The sequence below is a fragment of the Rhineura floridana genome, chromosome 15 (assembly GCF_030035675.1).
Source record: "Rhineura floridana isolate rRhiFlo1 chromosome 15, rRhiFlo1.hap2, whole genome shotgun sequence".
NCBI lineage: Eukaryota > Metazoa > Chordata > Lepidosauria > Squamata > Rhineuridae > Rhineura > Rhineura floridana.
This window is the reverse complement of record NC_084494.1, coordinates 27,309,884-27,329,330: the sequence shown is the minus strand read 5'-3', so window position 1 is coordinate 27,329,330 and position 19,447 is coordinate 27,309,884. Positions and strand designations below refer to the sequence as shown.

Below are 19,447 nucleotides of genomic sequence, written 5' to 3'. Positions count from 1 at the left end.
TATGCAAGGAAGCTGATTCCCTTTACTGCAAAGACAAGACTACATCAGTCTCAACACTGCATAAAACTGCAGCCCCATAAAACAAAGAGCTTCGTACATACATGCATGTGTGTGTGTTTGACATTCTCAATTTGGCAACGGTTTCTTGCCATGGAAAGAAGAAATCCCCAAGAAGTAGCTAATCCTTTAGGGAGGACTTTCAGTTGTATCAAAGGTGGTGACGTGACAGCATGCTCAGTTTCTCTAGATGTGGTACGCTGGTGCCCTCATGTGTTTGTGGTGTACATACATTGCAGTCTAAGGACTGGCGCATTCGTCAGTGTGTTGGAAGGATAGGGTTTATCAAGGCCCTTTAGTGGAAGAGGAAGAATTTTAGTATGTGTTGATTCTCTTGCCATGACACTCTCATAATAGAAGAGAGAAAGTGACCTCGCCAAAAATAACCCTCGTATGCAGTCATTCAAAGTGACTTACGAGAATGCATCTGGCAGCCTTGTAAAGTTTAGACTGTACACAGACTGTTTTTCTGTCTATAAGGCAGTTACGCTTCTGATGTGATCCATTTTTTTCCAAATGGCTCACTGGACAACCAAACAAAGCTAGAGAACCTTTGCTCTTTAACATGCAAATATACCACTGGATCTTTGCAATTCTTTCAAATATTCAGGAATTCAGGGTTGCAGTAAATTGGATGGCAGTTCCTAGCGTGGCTAGTAAGTGTTAAGCAAGTGTGAGTAAATGGGAGGATGGAAAAGGGAACATCTTCCCACTCCTGTTCTACTCCTATTGTCCCAGCCAGAGGTGGTTTTCAGTGATACAGCTCCTATTCCTAGAAGTTCTATTTAGCTATCATGGCTAATAGCCATTGTCAGTTTTTTTCCTCCATGAATGTGTCTAGTCCTTTTCAAAGCCATCAGTGCTAGCTGACATTACTGCATCTGGTGGCAGTGAGTTCCGTAGGTTAGGTAATTTACGAGTTGCATTAAAATGTACATTTTCACTGTCCTCAGGGTCTTGTCAGCAAGTTTCACTGGATGAACCTGAGTTCTAGTATGAGAGAGAGAGAGAGAGAGAGAGAGAGAGAGAGAGAGAGAGAGAGAGAGAGAGAGAGAGAGAGAGAATGTCTATCTGTATACCAGAAATGGGGAACCTTTTTCAGCATGAGGGCCGCATTCACTTGTGGGCAACCTAACAGGGGCCATGTACCAAATCAATATGCAAATATAAAGACATTCTTTAATACTACTGCAACAGAGTGATGAGAATGTGCAAGTAAGGATTTAATTGTTCATTCAGAGAAGTACATCAGGTGATATAAAGCAGCAAGATCTTATGATCTGAATCCTCATTTGTCTAACAAAAACAAAAATCAAACTGAAATATTTTAATAAAATGGCTGACTAAAGCAATCAGAATATTCCCTCAAACATGGACTGAGGGGGAAACCATTTGAAAACTATTTGAATTCAGAACCAGACAAAAGTTCAGACAAAATGATTCCTCTTTCATGCCACTCTCTCTTAATTGAATGGTGATCAGAAAAGTGTGGCCAAGTGTGTTAGAATTTAGGTTGAATAAAGTCACTAAAAATATGCTGATCAAACAGGAGCTGTACTTAGGAATGGCTGACTCTGTCCATTTTGGTTTCTCTCCAGTTTTTCCAGTCACATTTCCACAGCCACACCAGACCTTTATTCCACTTCAAATAGTGATGGCTTCCCCAAAGAATCCTGGTAAGTATAGTTTGTGAAGGCTGCTGAGAGTTGTTAGGAGACCGTTATTCCCCTCACAGAGCTACAATCCCTAGAGTTCTCTGGGAAGAGGGCCTAACAGGTTTAACTCTGGCAATTGTAGCTCTGTGAGGGGAATAGGGATCACCTATCAATTCTCAGCACCTTTCACAAACTGCACTTACCAGAATTCTTTATGGGAAACCATCACTGTTTAAAGTGGGATAATAGTGGAATAAATGTATGGTGTAGACGTGGCCACATTGATTTATTTTTTAAAAAAATAACACATTTTTGTGCAAATTTATCCTACTGTACACAATTCCATATGCAATTTTCCACGACTATATTGCATTTCTGGATGTTATTTTTACGAATAGATGCACTTTTATGCATACTTTACACTAGTATGTGCATTTTCACATGATGGAAGGTGGAGTCCAGCAACATGTACAAGTTTCCTACTTCTGCACTATGCAATTGCAAACTATTGGAAGCAAGGGTGTAGGTGTATTGTTACTGGCGTGTATATGCTAGATTAATATTAATATTAATTCAAGAGAAGCCATTATCTTTCCTCCCTCCCTTATCTCAGCAGGAACAAGGCAGAAGTTTGAGGGAGTCCTGATGAGATGTGGACAATGTTTTGTAGTGTACCTGCTACCGCTTACTTGCCACTTGTGGTTTTATAATCTTGGCTCTGTTTGCATGAGGCCAAACTCCAAAGAGTTCAAACATGTGTCCAGAATAGGGATGGGGGAAGAAATCGATTAAGTCCATATTTGAAGCCAGATTAATCAAGGATGCACTTTCTGAAACAACATGAGAACCAGAACAGTCGGCCCTCCTTCGAAATGCACACTTGCTTGAATGTTGCAATGCAGTTCTCCAAATAAGCAACATTTGCAAAAATGCATATATGAGGGGCAAAGTTTGCCATTCATTTTTGAATTGCAAAAACTTGAAGTGCAAAAACTCATTTTTGCAATGAGTGTGAATTTCGCAAAAATGTGAAATTGCTTGCAAACATGTATACAGTAGGGCCCCACTGACACGGCGGGTTATGTTCCAGACCCCCGCCTAAAAGCGAAACCCATCAAAAAGCGGAACTCCATCAATAAAATGGCGCCCGATGTCCGAAAAACGCTGTAAAAGCGGAACAAGCGCCATATGAGTGGGGCCTTACTCTAATTGAAAACCACCATATTAGCAGAAACAACATGAGAACCGAAACACTCAACCCTCCTTTGAAATGCACACTTGAACTTGCTTGAATTTTGTGATGCAGTTCTCCAACTAAGCAATATCTGCAAAAATGCATATATGAGGGACAAGGAGACCAGCAGGAGTTTATTTTTCAACTCAGAGGTGGCAAGCAAACTCATCTTTCAGTATTTCCACTTCCACCCTACAATCCAGCCCCAGCAATTTGGGATGCACAGGTAGGGATGTTTCTTATTCCTTTACTCATAAGTTTAGTTCTGCATATTTCCACAATTTCTTTTATTTTTTTAAGTCCTCATTAAATTTCAGCAGCATTTTGGTTTAACATATCCTATTATACACATCTTTGTATGCAATTTCCCCTAAAGTACTCATTTTTGCAAGCAGTTTTCCCATTTGTAATGTGATTTTGGTGTGCTGTATCATTTTTAAAAAAATCACAGATTGCTGCAGAAATGTGGAGAACATTTTTATGCAGACTTCACCCTAGTATATGCATTTTTGTACTCAGTACTTGGCTGGCTGTGCTGCAAAATGTGGAGAAGTCCGAGGATGGCTGTGTGAATTAGGCAGGTTCATCTATAAATGCGAACAATCTAATTTCTCTCCCATCCCTACTTGCAGGGCCACTCTTTTGGCCTGTGCATATCTCAGCTGGGCCACATTGCCAGAGGACTCTGGGGATCAGCAGTGGGGGCCCTGCCTGATGATGCTGATTCTTGATGCTGGCCCTGAGTGTTTGCTCTGCAGCCACTGTAGCAGGCACCTTGCCAGAGTGTGACAGGTGTTCCTGCGGGAAGAGATCACTGTTCATTCCTGAATATGACTCAAGCTTCAAGTAATGTGTTAGAACACCCAAAAAGGATTGTGGGAAGCTGCTCCTACTGTTTAATGCCTGGGACCCCATTTAAACCTCATCCTGGCATATATTGCAGAAAACTCTTTAAGCCCTGGGTCAGTTTTACAGATTATGCATATACAACAAGATAGGCTTTCTCACAGGGCAGAAATGCAGGGTTCAGCAAGATTGCCACAGGTTCCATATTCTGCAGATAGAAAGAAGGAATTGAAGTGGCAAGCTTGCAGACTCTTGCTGTCTGCATAGTTACGGTGGCATCATGTGGACCGAAAGCTTACAATGATGGGAGCAGCAATAAAAGCCAGGAATTCCTCTTCAGTGGGAAAGGCTCATTCCATCAGCTTTGCTAAAAGATCGGCTCCATCAGTCACCTCGTACCCCTGAAAGTGTTTCTATGGCAGACGGTCATTAAAAGAACTACTGTACTATTTAAGAATTGGTGCCTGAGTTTGCTTTTTTCCTCTTCCCTCCCTGCCCGTTTTCCCTTGTCATTTTTCTTAACTGTAAAAAAACTGTCTGGGTGCTCCCTCTCCACGATCCGCAGTTCCACAAGCCAAACTGCCGTGGATCATGGAACAGGAGATCTCTCCTCCCACCCTAGGGAGAGGCTTGTCTGGGCCACAGGGGCTCTCTTGCCCCTGTCGCTTTCTCTTTGTGCATGTTGTGTTTTTTTAGATTGTAAGCATGCAGGCAGGGATTGTCTTGTGTTAATTTATTGCATGTAAACCACTCTGGACACCTTTTCGGCTGAAGAGTGGGATACAAACAAACAAATTGACGGTTTCTTAATAAACTTCTCATCAATGGCCACTAGTAGAACTAGTGGAAAATATACCAGATGTTTGCAGGAAATAGGTAAATCCACCTGGAACTATCAGGTACAATGATCAGGGGCGTTCCCTGTACTTGTGAAGTTAAATCACTGAGATCAGCAGATACCAAGTAAAGCCGAATGATACACAGAAGGAGCTGCATGCTTGGTAGAGGAAACTAGCAGGGAAATCTACACCTCCCTCAATTATTTATTTATTTTATTATTTGATTTAAATCCTGCCCTTCCTCCCAGCAGGAGCCCAGGGCAGCAAACAAAGCACTAAAAACACTTTAAAACATCATAAATACAGACCTTAAAATACATTAAAACAAAACAGCATTAAAAACATTTTTTAAAAATGCTTTTAAAAAATGCTCTCACAGACCTGCCATTCAATTGAGGTGCTCACAGAAGAATGTCCTGGTGCCTCAGTGAGAGTGGGTATCCCACAGCAGCCACCCAAATAGGGCTGCCCATTTTTTTACAGGCCCCTGTTCTTGTGCCAAATAGCTGGATCTGCAGCCAGAAACTGGCAACCATGCTTATCTTAACCTGCTGATTTGCTCTTTGTTTTGGTGGTTTTGCAGATCAAGCTGCTGTTAAAGGCACAGCAGCAGCCTGGAGAGGAGCTTTTACATAGTTGGAAGCCGTACACCCAAAGATCAAGCCAGCCCTGCAAGGGGCCACAGCAGTTTTTCTCGTTAGCCCTTCTGAGTTGACATGTCCACTGCCCGGTTTTCTTCCCATCTCTCCCATCCAGCTTCTCACAGTGAATGTCTCTGGCAGCAACTTGCTCGTCTCCCATCTAAACAGTGTGTGGGTGAAGGAGGCGGGACTGCCACCCAAGTGGGAGGAATTATTTATCCATTAGTGTCTCAGAAAGATAAATCATGGGACGGGAAGTCAACACAATCCCTTGGGGGAGGCGAAAAACCAGGAGCCTGAATGTAAACAGGCGGGTAATAGAACACCCTTGTACTATCTCCAGCTAGACAGCCTGCTTGTAAAACTGTTTACGGGCCCGTGGCCCCTCGCCTGCTTTTACATCCTTGGCAGAAGTTCAGCTTTGAAACAGCCTGCCTCCATTTTCACCTGCTGGTGAAGACGCAGAAGTCGAGGGCATAGCCACCAAAGTGTCCTGATGTATCAGGGATAATCTTGATTATTTCCCCCTGCTATCAGAAACGGTTCTCCGTTTTTGCCTTTAGGGTACATCTTGTTAAAAGCTGTGGCTGCACCCAATCTACACCTTGCATTTCAAGCACCACTCTATACAGTTCTGACTTTGCTGAAAGAATCCTGGCAACTGGAATTTATAAAGGATGCTGAGAGTAGTTAAGAGATCTCTATTCCCCTCATAGAACCACAATTCCCAAAGTTCCCTGGGAAGAGGGATTGATTGTTAAACCGCTCTTAGAATTGTAGCTCTGTAAGGGGACTAGGGGACTCCTAGCAATTCTCAGAGCCCTTAACACACTACATTTCTCAGGATTCTTTGGGGAAAGCCATGACTGTTTAAAGCGGTATGACACTGTTTCAAATGTAAGTACAGAGGGGTCCGACACACACACAGAGAGCTTTAGATGCATAAAAAGATATTTGCATTTGCCATAGTCACCTTTAGTTTGGCCTTAAAGCAATAGTATGGCTGGGGCATTGTGGGAAATTAAAATGGTACCTTCACTCAATATTGGATTTCCTGCTCTAAGAGAGAGATCTCATGCATCCTATGACCCCCTGGGAAGAGGAAATGATTGTTAAACCAGAGCAACTGTAGTTCTGGGAGGGGAATGAAAAATGGAAATGGACTGCCTTCAAGTCGATCCCGACTTATGGCAACCCTATGAATACGGTTTTCTTTGCAAGTGGTATTCAGAGGGGGTTTACCATTGCCTTCCTCTGAGGCTGAGAGGCAGTGACTGGCCCAAGGTCACCCAGTGAGCTTCATGGCTGTGTGGGGATTCAAACCCTGGTCTCCCAGGTCATAGTCCAACACTCTAACCACTACACCACACTGGAGGGGAATAGGGGTCTCCTAACAACTCTAAGCACCCTTAATAAGCTACAGTTCCCAGGTTTTCTTGGGGGAAGCCATGGGTGTTTAAAGTGGTATAATACTGCTTTAAATATATAGTGCAGATGTGGCATAAGAGTCATATCCATTGCTCTACCCATTTTTGCTTCTTGCCCCACTCACCACTGCCATGTGCCCCCTGGAAAGTTATGCAAGAGGGAATGTGATCCTTGCCCTCAAAAATGTTCATATCCCTTGAGATACAGGGATTGAAAGCTGGAAACATCTGCTTACAAAATAGGTGTTTGACCACTTCAATGATGGTGTCCTCTGCAAACCCCCCCCCCAAAAAAAACAGAGCAGTTCAGCAAGTGACACTTTTCCTATCACCTTACCTCCCCATCAGGAAATGCTTCACCTATTGAATCTTCTGTGCGCCAGGCTGCTGTTCAAGGCACAGGAGCATGGCAAGGAAAAGAAGAAAAAGGCATGCTTGGAATTATATAAATGACATACGAGATGATGTCATGTGCTTGGTTTGTATAATCAGATACTGGGTTTTGGAAATATGAAAATTATATGTTGTAAACTGGAGAAGGATCCCACTTTCTCTTGCTGCAAACGTGCTGCCCATGCAGGAGATAACACAAGCCTGTTGAGAGGTGGCTTGGAACATGCAAAATGTCACAGAGCATCCTACTGCAAATGCAACAATGAAGGTTTCCTAAGAACCTATTTGTTCACTGTCATGTGCTGGGAGTTGGTGTGGAATCAACCATGACAGCTGCAGCATGGGAGGGAGATGGAGGAATTGGCTTCATTCCTTGAGGTCCAACAGTGGGTAGGGATGCAGTTCAGAGTAAGGATAGGAGAGAGATTTGTTTTTGTTTTGCCGCAAACCTGTCTCATTTGCAGTTCCCAAAACAATGGGTTGTATCCAACTAAGTTTTACTCAGAACAGACCCACTGAAATGAATAGACCTAAATTAGCCATGTCCACCGATTTTTCAGTGGGTCTATTCTGAGTAGAACTAGCACTGGATAGAACCCCATATGTGAACCAAAAGGCAGCTGTCCTTCCTAATTTGCACTCCTGAATTTTGCGGTGCAGATCTCCAACCAACAACTGTATACAAAAATGTGCATGCTAGGGGAAAGTGTGACTAAAAATCAAATCAAAATCAAATCAAATCAAATTTTTATTATACGGTCATAGACCCGATATACAACTGATTAGAACAACAGTTTAAAAACAAGTATTACAAAATCATCAGCAAAATGAACTTAAAAGTTATTAAGTACTATTTTTACGTATATTCTGGGCTACTACTAGAAACTGGGCAACTGATTCGGTAACACTCTTGTCCGAATCGGACAAAAGATAGTTTGTTAGCCACTTTAAGGACCTACCCGGGAAAGCTTCAGTACAGGGTACAATAAATCTAGTACGAGGATTCTTGTATAGATCACAGATAAGAAGAACATGATCAGTTGTTTCAATCTCTCCCTTATTACAAATACAAAAACGTTTCGCATTTGGGATTCTTTGAAAACGGCTTTCTAAGAGAGCTGAAGGGAGGCAATCAAATCTAGCCCTAGCAAACAAATGGCGGAAACTCGGGATGGTCAAATTTTCTAGATAAATTGCAGACTTAGGGAGTGGGAAGCTTATTCCAAAATGGGAAGGAGAACAAGTTTTACAAGCAGAGGCCATTGAATATTGAAGGGCTATGTCCTTCACACGCTGGCCTATGATATGGTTAGCCAAGTCACAACTCATAGAGGAAAGCAAGTCTAATGGTAAACCGAGCAACTTGAATTTCTCAATGAAAGTTTTGGACCAAGTGCTAGAGAATGGATCATTCGAAATTAAGTGTAAATAACCTGAAGAATGGTTGGCATAAGCAACTTTGGTCCAATATTTAAACGCATGTAACCATGCAGTACACTCAATTGGGTTTAATCCCATTTCCAGTCAAAGACCAGCTGCCGAGGCACATCGAGGCATTCTAAATATGGAACGCAGAAAGAACGAGAGCGTCGATTCCACCTTGGCATTGAAACCAGATACCCATATTGGGATTCCATAAAGAAGTTGGGGTAGAATTTTGGATTTAAAGATTTGAAGAGCCGCTGGGATATATTGACTAAAAATGCATATTTGATGGCAGCATATAAAATGCATTACATTATGAAAGTGCTTGTGTCCTTTTGGGTGGCACACAAGAATAAATTGAGATCATTCTATTGTTTACACTGGCAAGCAATGGATTCATATGTGAGCCCATACAGGTCACATAGGTATTTATTTGGCTACATCCTACCAAAAATGTAAATGTACTGCCTTCAAGTGGATTCCAATTTATGGCAACCCTATGAATAGGGTTTTCATGAGGCTGAGAGGCATTGACTGGCCTAAGGTCACCCAGTGAGCTTCATGGCTATGTGGGGATTCGAACCCTGGTCTCCTAGGTCATAGTCCAGCACCTTAACCACTACACCACACTGGCTCCCTAAGGAGGCAGTAAAAATCATTTTGCCTCCGCAGGTGAACACAGCAGGGAGCTGTGGCCAGTCTTAGTTCTATGATGTGTCCAGGGTTGGCATTATTTGTAAAGATGAGGGAGAAATTCAATTCAGTTTGCATTTAAAGGTGAATCTATCCAATTCACACCTCCCAGAACAATATGCGAAGTGGAACACCACCACCCTTAAAAAACTGCACTTCTTTGAATTTCTCAGTGTAGTTTTCCAACCAGTCAATGTGGACAAAAATGCATATTCTAGGGTAAAGTGTGCATAAAAAATGCACATATTGGTGAAAAAAAATGCAAAATACATGATATTGTATTATATATTAGAAGAAGTTCACACTGAAATGTTGCTGAATTTTCATGAAGGTCTTTTTAAAAATATGCAAATGGATGTGGAAATATGGAGAAATGAAGATCGGGAAAATTAGAAACTGACAGAAACTGAAATTGACAGATTCAGCCATCCCTACAGGGTGGCCTTAGGTATTTATCAGTATCACCTCTCCCTTCTGCAGAATGGGTACAATAATATTGACCTCAACCTACTCTACAAGGTTGTTGTATGGAAGGATAACAGGAACAATGTTATTCCAGAGGTTACCTTGCAACAAAGATTTTTATGACATTTTTAAAAGGCTGGTGGGTTTCTTAGGGCAGAAGCCTTCATGGATTAGAACCCATTTTGTCAGATGCACAAAGCATTCCCTTTTGTGGGCAGATGTCAAATTAAATAAAGTGGATAGGCCTGGGTATAGGGAAGGGGGTAGTTGTAAGCTCTGGGGTCCCAAAGCCTGGAATTGGGTCTTTTATCCCCTTTTGATCCTATCCTCCCTGTACATCCTGACCTGAGAGAGGGGGCTCTCACATACACACACACACACACCATGGCTGATATTTAAGTAACAAAAAACCCAGAGAACTTAAATGGAGTTAACATATCAGCTAGTTGGGCACAATGCTGACTGTGGGTCACATTTCCATGCTTCAGGGAGGAAAGAGAACGAGAGAGAGACTCAAGTCTGTGAAAGTTTTTGCCACAACAGCTGTGCACATCTTTAAAGTGTCACAAGATCCTTAATTGCATTTAATCATGATTCATGTTCAAGGGGACACTAAACACTCCAAAAGTCCTTATTGAAACCGTAAATAAGAAATAGCTGGGGATTTTTCCTTACCTCTCCTGTGAGCTCAAACGTTGCTCTGTCTCTCCACCAACGGGCGAGACTCCTTCCATGACAATCAAGCTGCCTTCTTCCCTCGCAGGAGTCAACTCTTTCGAACTCATTCCCATTGCATATCAGACAGGCACCTTCTCTATTGTCTTTTTGGCATCTGCTGAAGACATTCCTCCTCATAAAGTATGCCTTTAAAATATCCATTTATGTATGTGCTGTTTGAAAGTATATAATTGGAGGGGGTTGAAATTGTGTTTATACAGTATATGCAATTGTTTTAACTGTTTTTATAATTGTAACTGTTTTATAAATGTCATTATATTATAAATCACTTTGGGACGTCTCGTGGGAAGCAATATATAAATGAAATCAATCAACATCAACATGTCACTCCCCCTCTCCCAACAGCAGTGTCAGTGCTGCTTACTGGGACAGTGGGGGAGATAAGGAAGGTTGTGGCTGTGTGGATGCAAGAGTCCCAGATTGATTCTGACAATGCACTCATGCATCACTCAACCTCGCCGCTTTCCTGCTTCACCCCACACAGCCCCAATAACTGACAGCAATGTGGCTGTTTAAAAGGTGGTGGAACAGCATTGCCCCTCTGTGCTGTCGCTCCTCCCTGTGATCAGGAGCCCTGCATTATTATGGCCCCAAACATACATTGCGGTGCCAGGCATAGATCTATGCGGTGAGGCATTGCATTTTGGGTAAATTAAAAGAGCAGGTGACCACCACAAATGGGAGATGAACTCCCATTTCAATATGGCACTGCTGCCCATCCGATACTAAATTGCCTGGCTAGGGTGGTGTTAAGTGTGTCACTGCTGTGGCAGCAATGGCATGGAGGAAAGTGCATGGATGTGGGGGGATCTGCCAGCTCAACCTGTATATATGCAAATGAACAGATTTTAGAAAAACATCATACGTAAATTTCTACTAACATTTTTCCTTTGATGAATGGCTATAGCATCTCAGTGACAGAGCACCTGTTTTGCAGACAGAAGGTCCCAGGTTCAATCCCTGGCATCTCAAGGTTAGCCTCCTGCCTGAAACCCCAGAGGGCTGCAGCTATTCACTATCAAACAGTATCGCATGAAATGGACCGGGGTCTGACTTGGTATAAGGTGGTGATCTATATTCTCACCAAGGAACTGACTTTGTCAAAGCCTACTGCTCCTGCAACATCCCAGGAAAATGGGAAGTACAAAACACTAGAAGTGTTTGTCATCCTACAGAACTGTGCTATTGTTACCTGATTTGAGGTTTGTGGATGTGGCTTTTTTGTAAAGAAAAGGAAAGTCATAAATAAGTAAAGAAGCCCCAATATCCAGTCATGGCAATGAGTCCAAGAGCATCCCAAGATCCCAAACCTGAATGACAAGATGAATCCTTTTACTATAAAATAGAGATGGATGGAAGCAGGTGGTTTCACATGAAAATGTGATGTTTGGGCAGGTTTCTTCCTGGATTTTCAGAATGTGCCTGATTCCACCTATTAAGGTAATGCTGTCATTTGCCTTTGAAGAAGTCCCTGCTCTGGACCAGGGATAATCTCACTTCAATCTTTTTTTTTAACCAATTCTTGTGGTCCACCATTTCTTTATTTATTTATTACCATTCGGAACTCCCTCCCATTACATATCAGACATGTGCCATGTTTGTTGTGTTTCTGATGCTGTTGAAGTCTTTCCTCTTTCTCTCTTTCTTTATTGATTTTATACAAAGAACATAACGTAAACCATACAGTAAATAAAACTCAGTTCCAGAGACTCCAACAGGCCCAACAAAAGTCAACTCTCTACAAAGTACAGTGTAAAGATAACAAATGTCACCATTAAATTCTTCATGTTTCTAGAACATAAATGAACCAGTGGAGGCTGGTTCATTAGGCGCATGGGGTGCTGCCCCACCAACCTCACTCTGCACTCAGCCCGCCCTCACCTACCTGCCTTCTTACTTAGGACCAGTCCAGGGGATGGTACTGTCTGTCAGCTTCTTCCTTCTTAGTCTCAGTGATGCCCTTACAGAACTCAAGTGGGGGGAGGATGGAGACAAAACTAGAATTAGTTGTCTTCACCTGTCATTGACTCTGCCTCCATCTACTGTTGGGCTCCCTGCGTTCCGCCCCATCAGTCCCGATGGGCATGAGCCACCACTGAAATAAATAACGATGAGTTCTACAAAGTAGTACACTGAGCCGGCAACACTGCATGGCTCATAGCTACTAGAAGCTGTGAATTCAGTGTAGCGGACCCAAGCCTGTGGAACTCCAACTGTGATTAGACAAGCATGATAAATACTTTTGTATGTCAGCAGCATTTTAATGTGGCGTTCGGTTTCCTGACCATTTTAAATTGTTATTATTTGTATGCTTTATTTTTTATTATTTTTAACAATCTCATGTACACCACTTACGAAAGTTAATGATTTGGCAGCATATGCATACCTTCAGTAAAAGAAATAAGTAAAAATAAGCATTGGGTGTTTGTTTCCCCTCTCTTTCTCACTACGGAGCTGAAGCAAAACGTGGGGCGAAACGACCTCAAGCTATGCATGACAGAGGAAAAGGCTGCAAACACATTCTGCCCCCTGGTGGTTTCCTTGGGGGATACAAATCAGGTTTACTGATATTTTAATATCCAATCATCGGCTTTCTTTTTACAGAAACTGAAAAGATAACTGTGAAGCTTCTTGTCCTCTTTGTCTCCATCTTCACCTTCCTGCCTGGCCTTCCTTCTAACCTCCTGGCCGGCTATGCATTCCTGAGGAAAATGCGCCAGAAGTCAATCCCCACAGACATCTTCCTGCTCAACTTCATTATCTCTGACCTTATCCTTCTGCTCATTTTGCCCTTCAAAATGGTGGAGGCTTCCTTGCACATGACTTGACCTCTCCCTGGCTTCCTTTGCCCCCTCACCAACTTCTGTTTCTACAGCAGCATCTCGATCAGCACCCTTTTCCTGACAGGGGTCAACGTGGAGCACTACCTGTGTGTGCCGCCTTTCCTGTCAAGTACAAATTGGATTCTAGACCAACCTACGCCATCATGGCCAGCCTCTTCTGGTTGCTGGCCTGCTCCCTCCGCAGCAGCATCTACATTGTCGAACAATTCCGCAACGCCCGGCCTGGACTTGAGAACTCCATGTGTTACGAGTCATTGGGCTGATTCACAAGGAGGTTTAGTGTGAGTCTCATGCTACTCACAGCCCCTTCTAATCTTCATGGTTCACATGACATTACTGGCAAACAGAAGCTATCATGCGGTTTCCCTCCCATAAATCCATACTAACCCAATCCTTTTAAAATCCAAAAAGGGAAGGAAAAAAGGTCTCCGCTTCGTATCTCTAGTGCTTGCAGATGCTGTGCTCCAATACTTTTGGGTGGGTGTGTCAATCGTTCCCCTCTCCACGCCCACTCCCTTCTCCACTCTTTCATTTAAGGTTTGGCTGCTGGCTCATGTTCTGCAAGCCTGCTGCAAATGGTGCGTTATTTTTCTTTCCCCGCTAACCTGTGAAAAAGCATAACACTGTTCAAACAAAGATTTGTATTTCACCTGGATTGTGAAAATACAAATTTTCACACTTCAGGGTTTTTTTTTCTTTTTTAATGAAACTTACTCTGGAACAAACTGAGCATACTTGGTTGCCAAGGTAACCAGGGAAAGTGGAATTTTGACCTTAAGAGGGTGTGGTCATTAGGAAGGTGTGTGATTGATCCTTTCCCTTCAGTGTGAATGGAAAACAGCAGATTGGAAGGTAGGAAGTGTGAACCTTGCAAATCTATCACAATGGCAAAAGTTTTGTCTTTAATACAAACTTTAGCTCCCGTGTGAATGAGCCCATTCTCTGACAACCAACTCTGAATCCTCTTCCCCTGACTAGAGCTCTGCCTTGCCCTCTTCCTCCTTTTCGTCATCACCCTTTTCTGCTATGTTGGGTCATTTGCATCCTGACCTCCTTGCCCCACATCCAGCCCCAGAGGAAGCAATGGGCTGTGGGCCTGACCGTGGCCACCTTGCTCCATTTTGCCATTTGCTTTGGACCCTTCAACATTGTGGGCTTCATTCAGTCCATGAGCCCTGAATGGAGAGTGTACAGTTTGCTCCTCAACTCCTTCAGCACCACCTTGGATCCTGCCATCTTCTACTTCTCCACTGCCATCCAACAAACTTTTACTGACAGCTGACTCCCAGCTGTTGCGTCCTAGTGCTCTTTGCCTTGCTGAGGGAGTCCCAGAGTCAATGCCAAAGAAGCAAGAGGTGGCAGATTATTGAAAAACAGTGAATTGGCAGGGGCTGCCATCCCTATGGAAGGCTCATTTTTCAACACTGCGAAGGTCTGGGAGACGAGAGCATTGAGCACCTTGCAGCATTGACATGGTGCAGAGCCACAAGGTTATGCAGTGACCACCACACATTGCACAGAGATGCAAGACTCCAAAGCATAGAACCGCACAGATACAAATCTACAAATGGGACAGAACATCCCTACAGGGGGATTTGAAATTTAAATCATGAGTGTGAGCCTTGACATTTTAAAAGTGAGCACTGAAACTATGGAACTCACTCCCACAACAGGCAGTGATGACTACCGACTTGGATAGCTCTAAAAGAGGATTAGACAAATCCATGAAGGGTAAGACTACCAATCGCTACTAACCCTGATGGCTATGCTCTACCTCCACTGTCAGTGGCAGTATGCTTCTGAACACCAGTTGCTGGAAGCAATAGGAGGAGTATGCCCTTGTGCTCAGGTCCTGCTTGAGGGCTTCCCATGAGCACCTGGTTGGCCACTGTGAGAACAGGATGCTGGACCAGATGGGCCACTGGCCTGATCCAGCAGGATTCTTCTGGTGTTTTTATGGAGTTGTTGGCAACATTATCCCTATCATTTTCACAGCCACCCAAGATGAGACTGTGTCAGTCAGCAGTAGAGCCACCAGTCCCATGTGTTTTGCTGTCTGAGGCACAGGAAAATTTGGTGCCACTTCCCAATTCCCTGTACAGAAGCCAGCTGTTTTTGGCAGTTGACTGTTCCTCTAACAATGGGACAGAATCCTCCACCGCATTACAGGGCAGCCCGTTAGCTTAGTGGGTGCAGGATGGATTGTATGTTGTACACTCATTCCACTTTAAACAGCCATGGTTTCCCCCAAAGAATCTTAGGAAGTATATTTTGTGAAGGGTGCTAAGTGTTATTAGGAGACCCCTGTTCTCCTGACAGAGCTCCAATGGCCAGAGTGGTAGTCAGACTCCCCAGGGAATTCTGGGAAGTGGAGCTCTGTGAGGGAAATAACTGTCTCCTAATGACTCTCAGCACCCATTACAAACTACACACTTCTAAAGGGGTGCTAGAAGGAACGGCAGGATATCAGTGTAACAAACAAGCAAACCTCTTTCTGAGTTGCAGCCAGGTTGAATAGCTGTAGTTAGAGACAGGAGCCAAAAACAGAGGAAGCTGCCTTTTACTGAGTGGGACCAATGGTCCATCTAGCTCAGTATGATCTTCCCTGGATGGCAGCAGCAGCTCTCCAGGATTTCAGACTGGGGTCTCTCCTTGCTATACCTGGAGATGCCAGGATTGATATATTGAGGGTCGGGTGGATGTTCTACCACTGAGGTAACGGCCCTTCCCAAAGGGCAGTCGGTCCCAACCTCCAACCAGGCTCCAGGGAGAGGGGCCCTTGCGATCTCACTTCTTTCCCTGAGGCAGCCAGGCTGAAGGGGTGTGTGTGTGCAGCTTCCCCTACAGAACTTGGTTTTGCTCTCCAGATTAGTACAACACCAGCTGGCTGGCAACCACAGCAGCTTTTGCCCATTCATCAGTTCTGACTGGAGGACCAAAGCGGATTCTGATTGCTTTAAGTGACCCCTTGACTCTTTCCCTCCCAGCAGCTGCTCGTGTGCCAATATTTGTGTATCTTTTCCTTGGTACACCCTTCCTGTTATGTTAAACAATTTCCCCAATAATAGAAGATGGGGGAGCCCTTCCCGGTTCCAGCAACCTTGTGACTCAGTATCTCTAGCTATCTGTGTTCTCCTTTTTACTGCTTGTTCCTTACAGGATTAATAATGCCTCTCAAACAAACATGAAGAGGGAATTACAGGAGAGCCAGTGCTCCCTGAACAATATTGGCCCAGCTTTGTTACCCACAATGCATTTGGTGTCAGCTTCAAGAAGTGATTTGGGCTGAAATAGGGTTGTCAACCATTTCATCTTTTTATTGGTTCACAGTAACAAGAATCAGGTCTGAAAGAGGCAGTAAACTTCAGAGTGGCCCAACAAAGCTTTTTATTTTATTTTATGCTATAGAGGGCAGGTTCTACTTGGTTCTTGAGCACCCAGGCGTATTTATTTTACGGAGGACAAAGGCTGTCAGGGGCTTTCCATCAGACTGTAGGAAAAGAGGGCAGAGAAGGGGTGCAGGGCCATTCCATCGGTACAGCTGATTGACCAGCAATTTTTGGTGCCTTCTCTCTTGAGCTTTTCAACCCCAGCTGGTCATTAGAACAACTTGTGTAACTAAGAACTTGAATCTGAGCTTGCTTATTTCTTCCTCCAATCCAATCCATTTTCCTTTTCTGTCATGTCTTTTTAATTGGAAGAACAAGAACTGCCCTTTTTTTCCTTTTAGTTTGATGAAAGCTCTCCTGGGAGCATTTATATTTTTTATTTGCTAAAGAGCAGGACAAAATGAATACATTAAATTCAATTAATAACTAAATGTAAATGTACTGCTGTCAAGTCGATTCCGAATTATGGCAACCCTATGAATAGGGTTGTCATGAGGCTCAGAGGCAGTGACTGGCCCAAGGTCTCAGGACTGAAGGCCAAATGTGGCCTTCCAGGCCTCTTTGGTCCTCAGTCAGGGCTCTCTTAAGGCCTTCACCCCAGGCCACACCTCTCAGCGGCCCTGCACCCTGCCCTCCTTGAGGGCTTTGCCTGGCTGGAATGTTTTCTTGACCTGTTATAATTGTCTCTTGCTGGCCTCTGTGTATGCGAAACTGAGTCTTTCTGCATGTAAAACAGTTGCTCTGCGACTGAGCTATGGCCCTTCTCCAGGGCTAGAATGAAGGCTACTGTCCAAAGATAAGTCACACCTGTCTCTCCATTTACTTTTGCCTCTGGTCGCACTCACCAATAATATGTGGCCCCTGAAGGTTGCCCACAAGCAAATGTGGCCCTTGAACTGAAAAAGGTTTTTCTGTCCCTGAAGCAGAGTGGATCCCCACAGAGTAACTCTGTAGCCTCAAGACTCTTCAGACAACCCTCCCTTTGTCCCCTTTCAGGCATTCAAAGGCTCACAAGAGAAATGGGGAGCTGGCCGACTGGATCAGATAATTCAAATCCAGCCCCAGACAGACATCTTCTACTTGGCTCCACCCCTTCCTCCCCAGCTTACATGACGTCTGCAGAGGGAGGGGCTTCTCTTCCTTGACACCTCACTACTGTTCCACATCCCTCAGTAGCCTCCTCCTCTGCCTAATGGTAGGACCAGCCCTGAATCTGGTCCATATTAAGATGTCAACCTGTTGTGGACAAAGGTCCTAAGATGTGAAGAGTCCGTAAAAGTTATGATGGCCAGGTAGTTCCCTTTGCTTCCTCCTGCAGGGAATAAACAACATATTAAAATCTGGGGCAGGATGGGTAAACTCTATCAAGCTTTCCTGGCTTGGAATGAACACTCCTGGTCATAACGCCAAGATCAAAGATTTGTTCGTCAAATTCTCTCCAATTAAATGCCTTCTGCATTAATACCGCAGGCAAGACTCCCTTCCTGATATATACTCAATAACAATGGATTGTGTTTTGTTTTGCTTTTAAAATCTATGACAGCATTAACTGCCCAGAGGGCACCTGTTTGTGCAATCTGTCTGAAAAACAACCCTGCCTCTTGATAACAACACGCGCCAGCCTCTTAGTTGGCACAGGCAATTTGAGATCTGAATTTCCCAGTCCACACCCAAAGGAGAATAGTCTACTGCTGTTGCTAACAAACGGCATTTATCTCTCACTGCAGCAGGCCTTGATGCCAATGGTCCAGGGTTCAGATCCTGAGATGGTCTATGTGAGCTTTTACTTGCGTAGCCATGACAACTGTAGAGGATGAAGGCCAAACTTCAAGATGTCAACTGTGAGACAAGACCTGATATTCCATAGCAAATGGGTTAGTTGGAGGTTGAAAGGCTAGTGTAGTGGATTTTCTCCTTATGGAGTCCTTGACCAGGAAACGACACTGACGCAGGTTGAAGCTTACAGCTGTTTATTATACTTGCAATTGCAAGGAGTCCCTGCAAGCATGTGCTATGGCGGGAGACTGCCTTCTTCCCCAAATTGAGGGTCATTTATAGCTTTTTACAATGTACAGTCATGTGTCCCAAAGTACCCAGTAAGGGGCTTTACCTGTTTCCCGCTCTCACAGTCATGTGTCCCAAGGTACCCAATAAGGGGCTTTACCTGTTTCCCGCTCCCACCTGGCTCCGTGATTCATCAGGTAGTTCTCCATTAAGAGGAAGTATGGACACACATACTCATCTTTTGTTCCACCCCATCCTGTAGCAACGTCTGTCCCCTTCCACCTTATTTACATACTAGTACCATAGACCCCTGGGAGTGGAAAATTCTACTTCACGAGGATGGGGAAACTTTCTCAGCCTGAGGGCCACATTCCCTTGTGGGCAACCTTCTGGGGTCCACATACCAGAGGTGGGTGTGGCAAAAGTAAATATGGCTGGAGACACTCAGGCTGGGGCCTGCATCCCTGTTGAAAGGGTTAGTTCTGAAGAGGCAGCTTCCCCTCTGGTCCTCCTCTGGCAGCTGGGAGATGGAATGATTCATGGACCAACGGAGGACCACACAACTTTATCCCCAAGTGAGCCAAAGTGCTTCATTCAGTTCTTTGGAATCCACCACTTAGGGCAGCCATAACTTAAGGCAAGTCCCACAGGCAGCTGTGGAAAAACTGCATGCTGACCGGCTGAAACTCTGTGGAGGATCCAGGGAGGAAAAAAAAAACTCTAGAGAGGCACAGGACAGAAGGCCCTTCATTTCCCCACATTTCACTCCAAGTTCTGAAGTATGGCTCTCAGGGGGGG

At 44.1% G+C, this 19,447-nt stretch overlaps 1 protein-coding gene and 1 pseudogene across 1 annotated transcript in view; one reads left to right on the top strand and one right to left on the bottom strand.

Annotated features, from left to right (window-relative positions):
• Positions 1 to 5,375, bottom strand: part of LOC133370491 (free fatty acid receptor 3-like) — a 37,248-nt gene extending 31,873 nt beyond the window's left edge. The window contains exon 1 of the mRNA XM_061596890.1: positions 5,013 to 5,375. The gene's annotated coding sequence lies outside the window, so the exon portion shown is untranslated. The remainder of the gene's footprint in view (positions 1 to 5,012) is intronic.
• The window catches only part of LOC133370851 (free fatty acid receptor 2-like), a 31,322-nt pseudogene extending 16,784 nt beyond the window's left edge, over positions 1 to 14,538 (top strand).
• The last annotated feature ends 4,909 nt before the right edge of the window (positions 14,539 to 19,447 follow it).